This window comes from Mixophyes fleayi, chromosome 1 (genome assembly GCF_038048845.1).
Source record: "Mixophyes fleayi isolate aMixFle1 chromosome 1, aMixFle1.hap1, whole genome shotgun sequence".
NCBI classification, from domain to species: domain Eukaryota; kingdom Metazoa; phylum Chordata; class Amphibia; order Anura; family Limnodynastidae; genus Mixophyes; species Mixophyes fleayi.
This window is the reverse complement of record NC_134402.1, coordinates 19255260-19267728: the sequence shown is the minus strand read 5'-3', so window position 1 is coordinate 19267728 and position 12469 is coordinate 19255260.

The window sequence follows — 12469 nt, the reverse complement described above, 5'->3', positions numbered from 1 at the left end:
ATCACAAGATGCTGTGGTTTTGCACATGAGCGCTTGGATGGTCCACCAGAAGCACAACACGGCGCACATCCTCGGGACATCCCTCTGTAACGTAGGACAGCGCCTTGGCACGCAGAGAGGTATAAGAATCTAAAGAGGAGCTCTGTGCAAAATGTAAAATGTTGCATCAACATTCCGCCACTGTAGAATCACTTTTAACTTTCTGGTTTAATCCTAAACTAATCATAAACATAGGCCTTTTGTGTGTGTCAGCTATTCATGGCATTGATCTTTGTGTTTGTCTGAAAATACACTTCTCTGACGAAATACAATACAAAATTCAAGTCCTTTTGCAGAACAAAATAGCAGTTCCCTCCTCCACACAGCAAGGGGCACCCCTAAAAATACACCCTCTCTTAAAAGCAAATTTTGTCCTGCACCTAATCCATTTTGCTCTATGTAAATTTCCTCTACTGGTTATTAGTGCATCACTACCAGCATAGCACACAAGATGGCAGTAGTGATCCTTCTTTCTGCAAAAAATTGACATTTACTAGATAATGCAGGAAAAACATTATGGGCTTGTTTAATTTATGAACATAAATGCCGATACGTGCCGTATTTTGCGTAAAATCGTTCTGCGCACGACCAGAACCGGACCATACACCAGCGAACACAAGAACATCCAATTCATCTTCGAGTGCAAAGGACACTTACAACAAGCTACAAGGGGAATGGGCTTATGCACATAGTCAATGTACAGTAAGGGCGTGTCAGGCTTCAGTGCAAGCAACAGTGCCCGATTCAAGCTTTGGGCATCACTAAGGTGCACAATTGTCAGTCGTATCATTTCCTCCAGCTACGGGTCAGGTGTAAGTGCAGTGAGAGTGATGACGATCACGTATAAGCGCTAGAACATGTGTTTGCAAAGGTGACAATCATTTGTCACCTTTGCATTTGTCCCTTTTTTTCCTGAGCGTTCTGCCAAAACATTATATTGTATATATGTATTGTACGTATCCTGCTGTGTCTGTTAAAGCAGAGCGAACCTAGACCCAAATTCAATAAGAGAAGCTTCTTCAGATCCGCTCCTTGTTGAATACAGATGTGCGTGTGGCCAAATTCCGTACATTTTCTTTTTAAAATAACGCAATTTACGTTCGTCTTGTGCACCTTTACAAAGTAACCAGGGGCGGATCCAGAAGTTAATTGTACCGGGGGCGATTTAGGTGGGGCGATTTAGCCCCGCCCCCTTTTTGACACCTAAGGCTGCTGACGGCTGCACACTATGTGCAGATCCGTTCAGCAGAGAGAGTTAGGGAGAGAGTCCTGCCCGGCTGCTCTGATTGTGTCAATCAGAGCAGTTGGGCAGGACTCTCTACCTAACTCTCTCTGCTGAATGGATCTGCACATAGTGTGCAGCCGCCGGCAGCAGGGGGGGCGACCGCCCTGATTGCCCCCCCCCCCCCCCCTGCATCCGCCACTGAAAGTAACGTAGTTCCTACTTACACGTTTTCTTACTGCTAGCTGGTGAATAACACATGGCAAGCTGTGATACAAGTAATGTCACATTATGCTCTTATTCTGATACACACCAGTCGTAATTTTTACAGATAATTAATGGGTAAGTTCACCCAAAACTTAAATTCTTGTTTCGGGTAGACTTCAGAAATGAATGATAGAATACTTCCAGGTGAAGTGGTGTTTCCTCGATCCTCTAGCTCACCGATACTACTAAGACGTCGTGGGGCATATTCAATTAGGTTCGGCGATCGTGGTTACCCGTGGCTGCGCATATAAAGTGCTATCACGGTACCGCAACATCGCGGATTTCCCTTCATAACCCTATGGGGTGCGAGCGGAAATCCGTGGCCTTGCTGTAACTGGAAATGTGCAGCCGCATATAATCGCAATCTAATTGAATACGCCCTCTTGTCGGAAACAGGCCGTGGTACCATTAATTGCCCTCTCCAGAGAGCTTACCATATGTTCTGCTTACATTTGTGTTCCATTTATATTCAGGAAGTGAACGTGGCTTTACGGGAATCACGGTATAAGAAGCAAAACATCATAGGTAATTAATGTAATAGAATAACGTGGCATTGCACATATTTGCCCACTATCCGGGAGACTCCCGAATTCCGGGTCCCTCTTACAGACTCCCGGGAGAGCAGGCTGTCCTTTCTAGCATAGTGGGCAACCTCCATGACGCCATTCATAGCAAATTGCTTAATATTGGCCCTGCTCCCTGCAACACGATGATGCAATCGCCTGTATCTGCCCCCCCCCCCCCTCCCCATTCCACACTTGTCACTTGACCTCAAGTCAACTCTGGCATTGAATAACATTGCATATTATACCTTAGTCATACCTCCCAAATAATCCTAATTCCTATAACTGGAGTCCTAGTGCAAATATAGATTTTCCTTCACCGCTCTTAGTCTTGGAGGTCAGTGAGAAGCAGTGCAGAGGGGCAATGTTGTCTTGTCCTAACCCCCCCTGATGTGGGTACCTGTCCAGACCTGTCCACTTCTCGTTGTAACTAGCTGTAAAGAGACCAGCACGACCTTCTGGATGTACGCCTGCATTATTGTGTTTCCAGACATGAGCCAGACAGCGACTGAAGAGCGGATGGCTAGTTCAGCAGGAAGACGGATGGATTATCTGCAAAAATGTTATTCCTTTATGTCAGGCCAATAATTAAACCTTCTTACTAAAGAGCAGACGGGGGAGTTTCATTTCACAGACATCCGTATATATTCTTTCCAGAACCGCTTGCTGTACTTTTACTGCTATGGACTTTTAAATACAGTTGTTTCCTATTTTTTTTGTTATTAATGTTATGTATTAAAATTAGTATGCACAGTGATGAAGGTAAAGTTACGAAAACCAGAGAGTAAAAAGAAAAGAATAATTGCTGTTGTTTTTTGATAATGTAATACATCACCAAGCTGCTTCCTATTAGAATCACTGTGAGGAGCACTGCAGCAAAATATAATGAGGGGGGGCAGGGGTAATGTGGGAAACAGAATATAATCATTTTTAAATGTTATTTAGATTATGTTATGCATTGGTGCCTCAGAAATACCTCTTTTGGGGAAAATGTAAAAAGTCCTAAACATTTCAAATAATAGATCCCATTACTTGTGTTTATATGGTGGGGCATACCTGTGTCTCCTATACCTTACACTTACCTGTGAAGCTGCTGAGTGCAGCTCCTCCATGTTGGTAATGGGCTGGCAGTGTGGCGCTGGGTTATGATGTCACAGCCCGGCGCCAGAATCTCAGGAGGAGAATATGCCACCCTGCCTCTGGTTTGCACTAGATAAGAAGCTCGGTGGGGTGGTGGGCAGCACCAATGGGTGGGTGCCTCACATAAAACATGCTTTTGTTCAACACCATCATCACCATTTATTTATATAGCGCCACTGATTCCGCCGCGCTGCACAGTGAACTCATTCACATCAGTTCCTGCCCCATTGGAGCTTACAGTGGAAATTCCTTAACATACACAGACAGACAGAGAGAGAGAGACAGAGAGAGAGAGAGAGATAAAGGTCAATTTTGATAGCAGCCAATTAACCTACCAGTATGTTTTTGGAGTGTGGGAGGGAACCGGAGCACCCGGAGGAAACCCACGCAAACACAGGGAGAACATACAAACTCCACACATTATGTTATGCCTCATCAGGACATTTACATATATGAGCATTACAAAAAGCACTCTGAAGACCCATTTGGTATAAGTCTCGACACATGAGATCAAAGCTGGGGCCTCCGGAGCAGTACGTAGATAGGCTGTGGGGAATAAGTAATAGTTTAGGCCACTATGAAGACATACAATAAAGAATGAGCTGCTGGATGTAACATGACACATCGCCTTCTGCTTCCTTTCTCTTCAGTTTGCTGCTGCCAGATTTCTCCTGTTACAGAGAATGAGCCTCCGATCTCCAAGCCGTGTCCACCCACACAGCCACAAGCCTACTACAGCCGATTAACATTCCTTTCTCTGCTGCTTAGCTCAGCTGTCCACCTACTCTGTACTGGAACCGAGCCCAAAGGATCAGACCACTACTGGAAGCCGAGAAGGGTGTTGAGCCTCCTTGGTGAAAACATTATCTACAACTACAACAACAAAGGAGGAGGAGATCACATGATGAAAGAAATACGAGTCTTCTGAGATGTTATAGGTGACCAGCGGATGACGTCTTCACCAGTTGTGCGAAGACGTCGTCTCCTAAGCCACAGAACTCACTCATACTACAACGCTGAGTAATACAAAGGTTCCTTTTGTTTAAGATTGTCATCATCCAGAACTGTAGGGGTTAATCCTGTGAAAAGGGGGGTCTAGTTTAAGGAATCATGCTGCTGGCCAAGCACACCAAGATATCCATAAAATGTTGTTGTTTTGTTATCTCAAGGACAATTACTCATTTTGTGCATTAGCTGTGGTTACCATTAGCTGTGGTTACCATGTTACCATGAGCTGTGATTACCATGTTACCATGAGCTGTGATTACCATGTTACCATTAGCTGTGATTACCATGTTACCATGAGCTGTGATTACCATGTTACCATTAGCTGTGATTACCATGTTACCATGAGCTGTGATTACCATGTTACCATGAGCTGTGATTACCATGTTACCATGAGCTGTGGTTACCATTAGCTGTGGTTACCATGTTACCATGAGCTGTGATTACCATGTTACCATTAGCTGTGATTACCATGTTACCATTAGCTGTGGTTACCATTAGCTGTGGTTACCATGTTACCATGAGCTGTGATTACCATGAGCTGCGATTACCTTGTTACCATTAGCTGTGGTTACCATGTTACCATTAGCTGTGGTTACCATGTTACCATTAGCTGTGGTTATCATGTTACCATGAGCTGTGATTACCATGTTACCATTAGCTGTGATTACCATTAGCTGTGGTTACCATTAGCTGTGGTTACCATGTTACCATTAGCCGTGGTTACCTTGTTACCATTAGCTGTGATTACCATGTTACCATGAGCTGTGATTACCATGTTACCATGAGCTGTGGTTACCATGTTACCATTAGCTGTGGTTACCATGTTACCATGAGCTGTGGTTACCATGTCAATACAGGGTCAAATCAGAGGAAATACACGTGATATTCTGGACCTGGTGCAGAGTTGAAGTTACGCCAGTTTGTGTGGTGAAAATTGCGCAAAATTGCACTGCACCTGCCCCACAAAGGGAACGGTCGCATATGCACCAATGCAGAGATGCTCTTATCTGGCACTTACACATCCATACGTCAGGTGAGGCGGGATGGGAAAGGGAAGAGGCTGGATGGGGGGGGCGGGAAGAGACTGGATGGGGGGCGGGAAGAGGCTGGATGGGGGAGGGAAGAGGCGGGACGGGGAAGGGAAGAGGCGGATGGGGGAGCGGAAAGAGGCTGGATGGGGAGGGTGGGAAGAGGCTGGATGGAGGAGGGAAGAGGCTGGATGAGGGAAGGAACATTCGAGATAGGGAGGAAACAGGTGGAAGGCGGGATGGGGAGGGAAGAGGCTTAAGGCGGAATGGGGGAGGGTAGAGGCGGAATGGGGGAGGGTAGAGGCGGGATGGGGAGGTTAGAAGAGGGATGGGGAGGGAAGAGGCAGGATGGAGGAGGGTAGAGGCTGGAGGTGGGATGGTGGAGGGAAGGGGAGCACAAACGCAGGCCAGATACAGTCAAAAATTAATGCATACCTTCAAAAACACGCATATATACGCCTGATAGGAGGGCCATCGTTTACACCTAGAGGGTAGGTGCAAATATACGCTGATGATGAAGATGATGACTTGGCGTAAAGCGAGCGCTGCAGATACTTTTTGCCTCTACATATGGAAGTAAACATTCTATAAATGAGTCTCCTTTTTAAGCGTTATTCACAACCATTTTGACACCAACGCTGTGACAGCGCCTCTATGTCCAAATTCATAATGCGCAGTAATGTGCGTGGACTGATGGTGGCACAAACAATAATGGCTGTAAAGACAAAAAATAATTTGAAAGAGATACAAAACCTGTGTTTTATTTTATATATATATATATACACATTTGTATTTTACCTATACCTCTTGCACTCTATACAGCAGCTATGGATTAGAAAATTTGTGCTGCTTTTGGCATCAATAACATTTTATAAATTCAAAGGTCTAATCATTCATGATTGTGTCTAATAAATCATATTTATATGACAACATTTTATATATATATATATAATTATGTTTGGTTCACTGAACACAATTATGGGTTATTATATATTTCATTGTTGGAATTATTATTGATGACAGCATTCTACAATGGATAATACATACATAAAATTATATTATTTATTATACACAGTACAATCAACTTTGGACATTATTAAGTTACGTATATTGAATTTTTTCAGTTAGAATCATGCTTGTTTTTATGCTGCTCGGATATAACGATATTTTAATCATGTTATGAATAAAAGCAATGAAATTTTTATATATTTTTATCAAGGTGGTTTCCTTGGAGTCCTATTTTTTTTTTTTTACTTTATGTTATTAAAAATAACGGAAATGGAACAGAAATGAAAACAAGCATAAAAGACCAGGGATGGATGAAGCCAAAGCCATGGGATTGGAGAAGGTAGAACATTGGGGACAAAGCTGAGGTCGAAGGATTGGAGAAGATAGAATTGTGATGTCCAACAAAACAAGTCTTCAAAGCACAAGCAAAGAAATAATAAAAAAAAAAACAAAGTAGAACTGAGGGACGTTATAAAGGCTACAAACAGGTGAGATGAACGTTCTGATTGATTTGACCTTTTCACTGAAGGGCTGATTGCAGAGTAGGGACAGGTGTGCAGTATTCCAGTTTAGGTAACTAGCTCGATTGCTGTTCTTAGCAAAGGGCTGATTACAGGAATTGAGGGAGGTGCTCGTAGTTGTTATTCTGACAGCTGTCAATTTGCTACTGTAGACGGTTAAGCAAAATTCACAAAGCAATTTCCTTAGGGCAAGGAAAATTGGAACATTTGCATGTTCTTCTCTGAATTGTAATTTAATTATCACAGGTGAATATGTTGTACAAGCCTTGCAGAGTCATAGAATTCCCATTAAGGTGTCCTCCTCCTTTCAATTCCTTAAATGTCTGTCTTTTGATGTGGACTGGCTCATGTGAGACAAACTAGGATTACAACATACTCTCTTGAAAGAGAAAAGAGAAAAAGCAGATTGCTGAGTCTGAGAAAAATAAAAATAGGTATCAATTGAATCAAACTTTTCATTAAACCACACAAATCTCCTCTAAAGCTGTTCATGACATCAACTTGGATACAATATCTAGTACAAATGTTTATTGAATTGTTTAAAACAAAAATCATCGCGTGTGTGGCTGACATGAAGCCAATAAAACTAATATAGATCATAGGTTATTGAGAACATCTGGATGCGCTATCATTAATCATTGTCAGAATGCTGCTAGTGGGCCAAACGTTCTACTAGACTATCTGCAAATCTAAAAACCAACTGCCCAGCTCAGTGGGTTACTAGAAAGAGAGCAAGTTGGCTCCATCCCTTATAGCCGATCCCCCAATTCATTCTGCCCCCTCACCCCACCCACCACCTGATCTTTTCTTCCAGTGCCCCCTCTTCTCCACCTTGTATTGTCTGTGTCCTGGGCTCATGCCCCAGATGCCCACCCCTAGTGACCTCTCTGTCTCTTGCTGCAAAATAAGTTAATTTATAAAAGTGCAGCGGAAATGCTGTCTGTGCCTATTTATACATGCTACTCTCATGCTTTGTTTAAGACATAAATAAAGTCAAATCGAGCAGTATTTAGGGAGCAAAATGGAGTTTAAATGGATGAAGGGGATGGTCCTAGCCTGGTAATTCCCTGGAGTTTGAAGTTACGTTTTTTGCAGTTCCAGTTCCAGTAAACAGAATACTGGGCTACAGCTTGTTATACATAGAAGTGTTGATTAGGTGCATTGGTACACAGTCGAAAGCTCTGCATGCATACATGTTTTGCAGCATGCAAATTACCCATAGTGTTGTCCCCAACATCTGTGATCTCCTGATGGGAAAAAAATACAAGGTTATTTCTGTATATTGCACTATATAACTATCAGTCTGTGGCTTCCTGCTGCCTCCATTCCCCTCCTCACATCATGTCATTGCCCCGGTCACATGCAGCCCTGTCCTCACTAACACATCGCTCATCTAATAATATACTCTGTGCTGCTGGGGGAGCCTGCTCCTTCCACTATATAACTCTCAGTCTGTAGCATCCTGCTGCCTCCATTCCCCTCCTCACATCATGTCACTGCCCCTGTCACATGCAGCCCTGTCCTCACTAACACATCACTCATCTCCTGATATACTCTGTGCTGCTGGGGGACCCTGCTCCTTCCACTATATAACTCTCAGTCTGTGGCTTCCTGTTGCCTCCATTCCCCTCCTCACATCATGTCACTGCCCCTGTCACATGAGTAGATCAGTGCACTGGTCTCATACTGCCATGAACATTCCAATGATCCAGTTTGTTCTATACACATGAAGAATGAAAACATGTTCATACTCTTCTCAAACACACCTCAAAAATGTGATGACTAGTTTGATATTATAAACCATTAATTACAAACTATATGGGAGATCGTAAAATCCAGAACTTTTGCAAAATGGGAAACTTTTCATTTTATGTATTGTTTGCTGTAAACAAGTAGAAGGTGGTCCTGTCATCTACACATGGAAGCGACTATAGCAGAATACAGCTTGAAGAATAGAGGAAGCCAGGAGGTCTGATGGGTGATTGGTCCTTGCTATTTCCTGCTGATGAATCCGTAATGTTGGGCGTCACACTTACATCCGTATGCCGATGGTGTTATGGTTTTGGGTGGTATGTTTTTGTTGTAAACATTGGATACACATAACTATCACCTTTCTTCCTTCTGCCCCTGATTCCTCACCAGCTTCTATAAATCTTGCTGCCTTTCCTTACCAGTTTGTATTGTAAGTCACTTTATAGCTGTCACAACATTTCAGCTCTGCAGAATGTGTTTAGTAGTTTATAAAGGAATGGTAATAACAGCCCCTTGATAAGAGTAAAGCACTGTTTGAATGCCACAGTATAGCTGAACATCGTTTCCTATCAGGTCCATCTGTTGGTGACGGCAGAGCGTCTGCGGATAGTGGGAAAATTCTCTATGCCACAAGTCTACAAAAGCCCCAGGATAGGATAGTGTATTCAGTATGACACAGTGACCTTCACTGCCACCACCTCAATCCAATCAGCCATCTTTGGGATGAGATGGAATTAGAGATCGAGTAGAAGACGACCACCAGCTATTTGGAACCAGCTATGGGACAATGCTGTAGACAACGGCCGCACTTTCCACAGCTTGGCCAGTCCTGGCCACAAACAATTCTGGCTGCACCAAGGGGAATTGGGGGAAGAACTCATTATTAGACAGATGCACCCGATGCAGAATTTCAAGTATGTAGTCTGCTCACAATCCCTCCTCATGATCTCTATGGACCATACGCCAGGGTCAGAAGACTGAGGAGAGCTGAGGCCTAGTCCCATCTAGTTTTAAAGGCATTCTGGTCATAACATCCCTATCTCTCAGGCTTGAGCTAAATTGCTTGTTTTAAAATCCATTTTGCCCATATGTAGAAGAAAAAGACACAGACCTCTTAAGATTACACATTTAACAAAGAAAGCAACAAGGGACAGACTGCAATACGTGGGTAAGATGAATAATGCATGAAATGGACAACAGTAAATTATATCTGTTATTTATATTTTTTACCTTTTATAAATAGGAAACTTTTCAATTATATTTTTATTTTCCTCTAGAGCTCCCATTTTGGGTTTTTTTTCATGTAACTTACATTATATTTTTCTCCTTTAAGTCAATGACAGGTACTTATTAATTAATGGAGATAAACTGCGACAATGACACAGTTTTCATCCAATAATCGGCTAAATCAGCCGACATACGACCGCTCGTTCAAAAGTCGGGTCAGTGTGTGCAGTGACACGATGGTCGAAAGTCTGTCCAAATGGACGATTGTCGCCTCATTCGGTTGGTCGTACCGTTTAATATTTTCGTTCCAATCTCGTTTCCGCTGTGTAGTGTGTATAAACTTCCGACCGATCCACAACAGTGAGTACGAAATTACAGTCATCGCTCACGACAACATGGCTGTAAAAAGTCGCTAAAGGGACGTCCGCTCTTCCCTTTATCGTCCTAAACAAGGCTAGTGTGTATGCAGTCCATGGACCGAGCGATCGGACCATCGATCGCATGTAAAATCGATCGGCTTAAAAAGTTGGTGGAAAATTCTGTAGTGTGTACCCAGCTTAAGATAGTAAGAGCATAAAGAAAATTTAGAAGTTGCTCAGTTGACACTTTCATATTTCCGTGAAAGCTCCTGCCGCATCCCAGCTCGCTGGTTTGGATTGATAAATTGGTTGGATAACTGTAATGTAGGCCGCAGCATTAATACTTTAAATGTATTTACACAATACTTACAAAAAAAATATATAGATAACCAGAGAAAAGCATGGAACCATGAAACATTAACAAGTTGACCTGTTTTTGTCACCAAGGCCCCTGCTAAACGGACTCCAACAATCGCCCCTCTTTCAAAGTCACAGAGTTCTCACGCTAGCTATAATTATATATAATTATAGGCAACCCAGAACATGCAGAGATAACATATTTGTTCATGAAATGCATGGACTACGCCCTTAAGGAAGCCCTGCTTTCAATATGCTTGGTGTCTCTCGTTTAACCAGAGTGTTTCTATTTTTTGGTCCACTACCTTCACCTAGACTGATGCACTACTTATCCCAGTAAAGTGACAAAGGAAGGACTGCTCAATAGAGACATTAGCATGTGGGTTGTACGGACATCAATTTCTGGTGTATTTAAACACGGCGCCGAGGGCGGAGTCCACTTGTAATACGGCCCTACTTACAAGTTGGTTTAAAATATTTAGTTGAAAACGCAGCATTGTTTTACCATAGTTTAATCTGAACGTTCTAGTGCTGCAAGTTTGTTTCATGGTTTATATTTTCAATTCTATTTTAAACAAATCAACATCTTCATGATTGTGGAAAAGAGCAATAACATAATTGTAGTATAATCCGCCGCTCGAGGTTTGAAGCACAAAATAAACTTAAAATCCTGCTAGGACGGGATCTAAAAATAGTAAAACTGGAGCCTTCAATTTACATAAATAGCAGCCAGTTTCAGTGAACCAGGGATAGTAAAAATATAAAAAAAACTGCAGACAAAGGTTATCGGGATATTTGCTTCTGAAATTAATTTAGATCGCACAGATTAAGTAGACAGGAAATAAAAGTAACATAATATAGAAACTACAGCTGATCGGTTCGGATTCGGAGACAGATCTGAGATTTGTGGATCAGAGAACAAATAAAACACGGCTAGAATCTTCATACACACACTGGTTCTAAAAAGGAGGCAAAAGGTAATTTCGGGGGGGGGGGGGGTGGAATTTTTTTTCCAAAACTGTTTTGAGTTCTGGGTTGATATCTTCTATATATGTATAGCACTCCCCCTGTTCTCATCTTAGAACAGACCACGTGTAGGGAGGAAGGTGGCTCGCCAGCTGTGCTCCTAAAATAGCGCGTAGAGAGTGACTAGTTATAATTGAATACTTTTTTTATTTCCCCTGTGCGTTCTGCTGGGACTAAATATTCCACATGTATATTGTACATATCCTGCTGTGTCTGTCAGAGCAGGGCGCACCTAGACCCTTATTCAACAAGAGACGTTTCTTCAGATACGCTCCTAGTTGAATACGGACATGCGTATGCCCAATACACTTGGGTTTTGGTTTTTTTAAATAAAGTATTTTTATTATGATTTTCACAACAAACCTACAGAGAAATAAGACATCCTAACTGATTAGCCCAATTTTCTAACCATGTCCAGTCCAAAACAGGATCGTGTGAATCTTTGTAGTCAAGTAATTCACGTAAAGTACATATAAAGGTGTAAAAAGGGCATTGCATCACAACAAAGTATAAACGATATTGTTTCACAAATTGGCAACCGATGGAAATTGCAAAAATAGTTCTATACACAGAGCTACCCAAGGCTGTGAGTCAGATACAGCATTAACTTCTACCCAACCCTAACAGATCATTCTGGTGAGGATGTGGAACGTATCGTAACTCGTACCAGTGGTACCAAACCTGGTGGTGTTTATGCATGGCTCAACGGCTTTCATACATAACCCGCTCCTGTTTCCATAATCCGTCACCAGGTTGGTCCAATGCAGGATATTAGGGGGATCTGAACCCATCCAGGTCCTAGCTACAAACACCTTCGCAAGGGAAGTCAGGCTAAATATATATTTAAAAAGTTGGTTACCCAAGTGTGGTGCCAAATAGATGGCTTTTAGGACACAGTGGCAGGGAAACAGGGATTGTGGAGGAAATACGGCCCTACCCCTTCAGGGGCAAA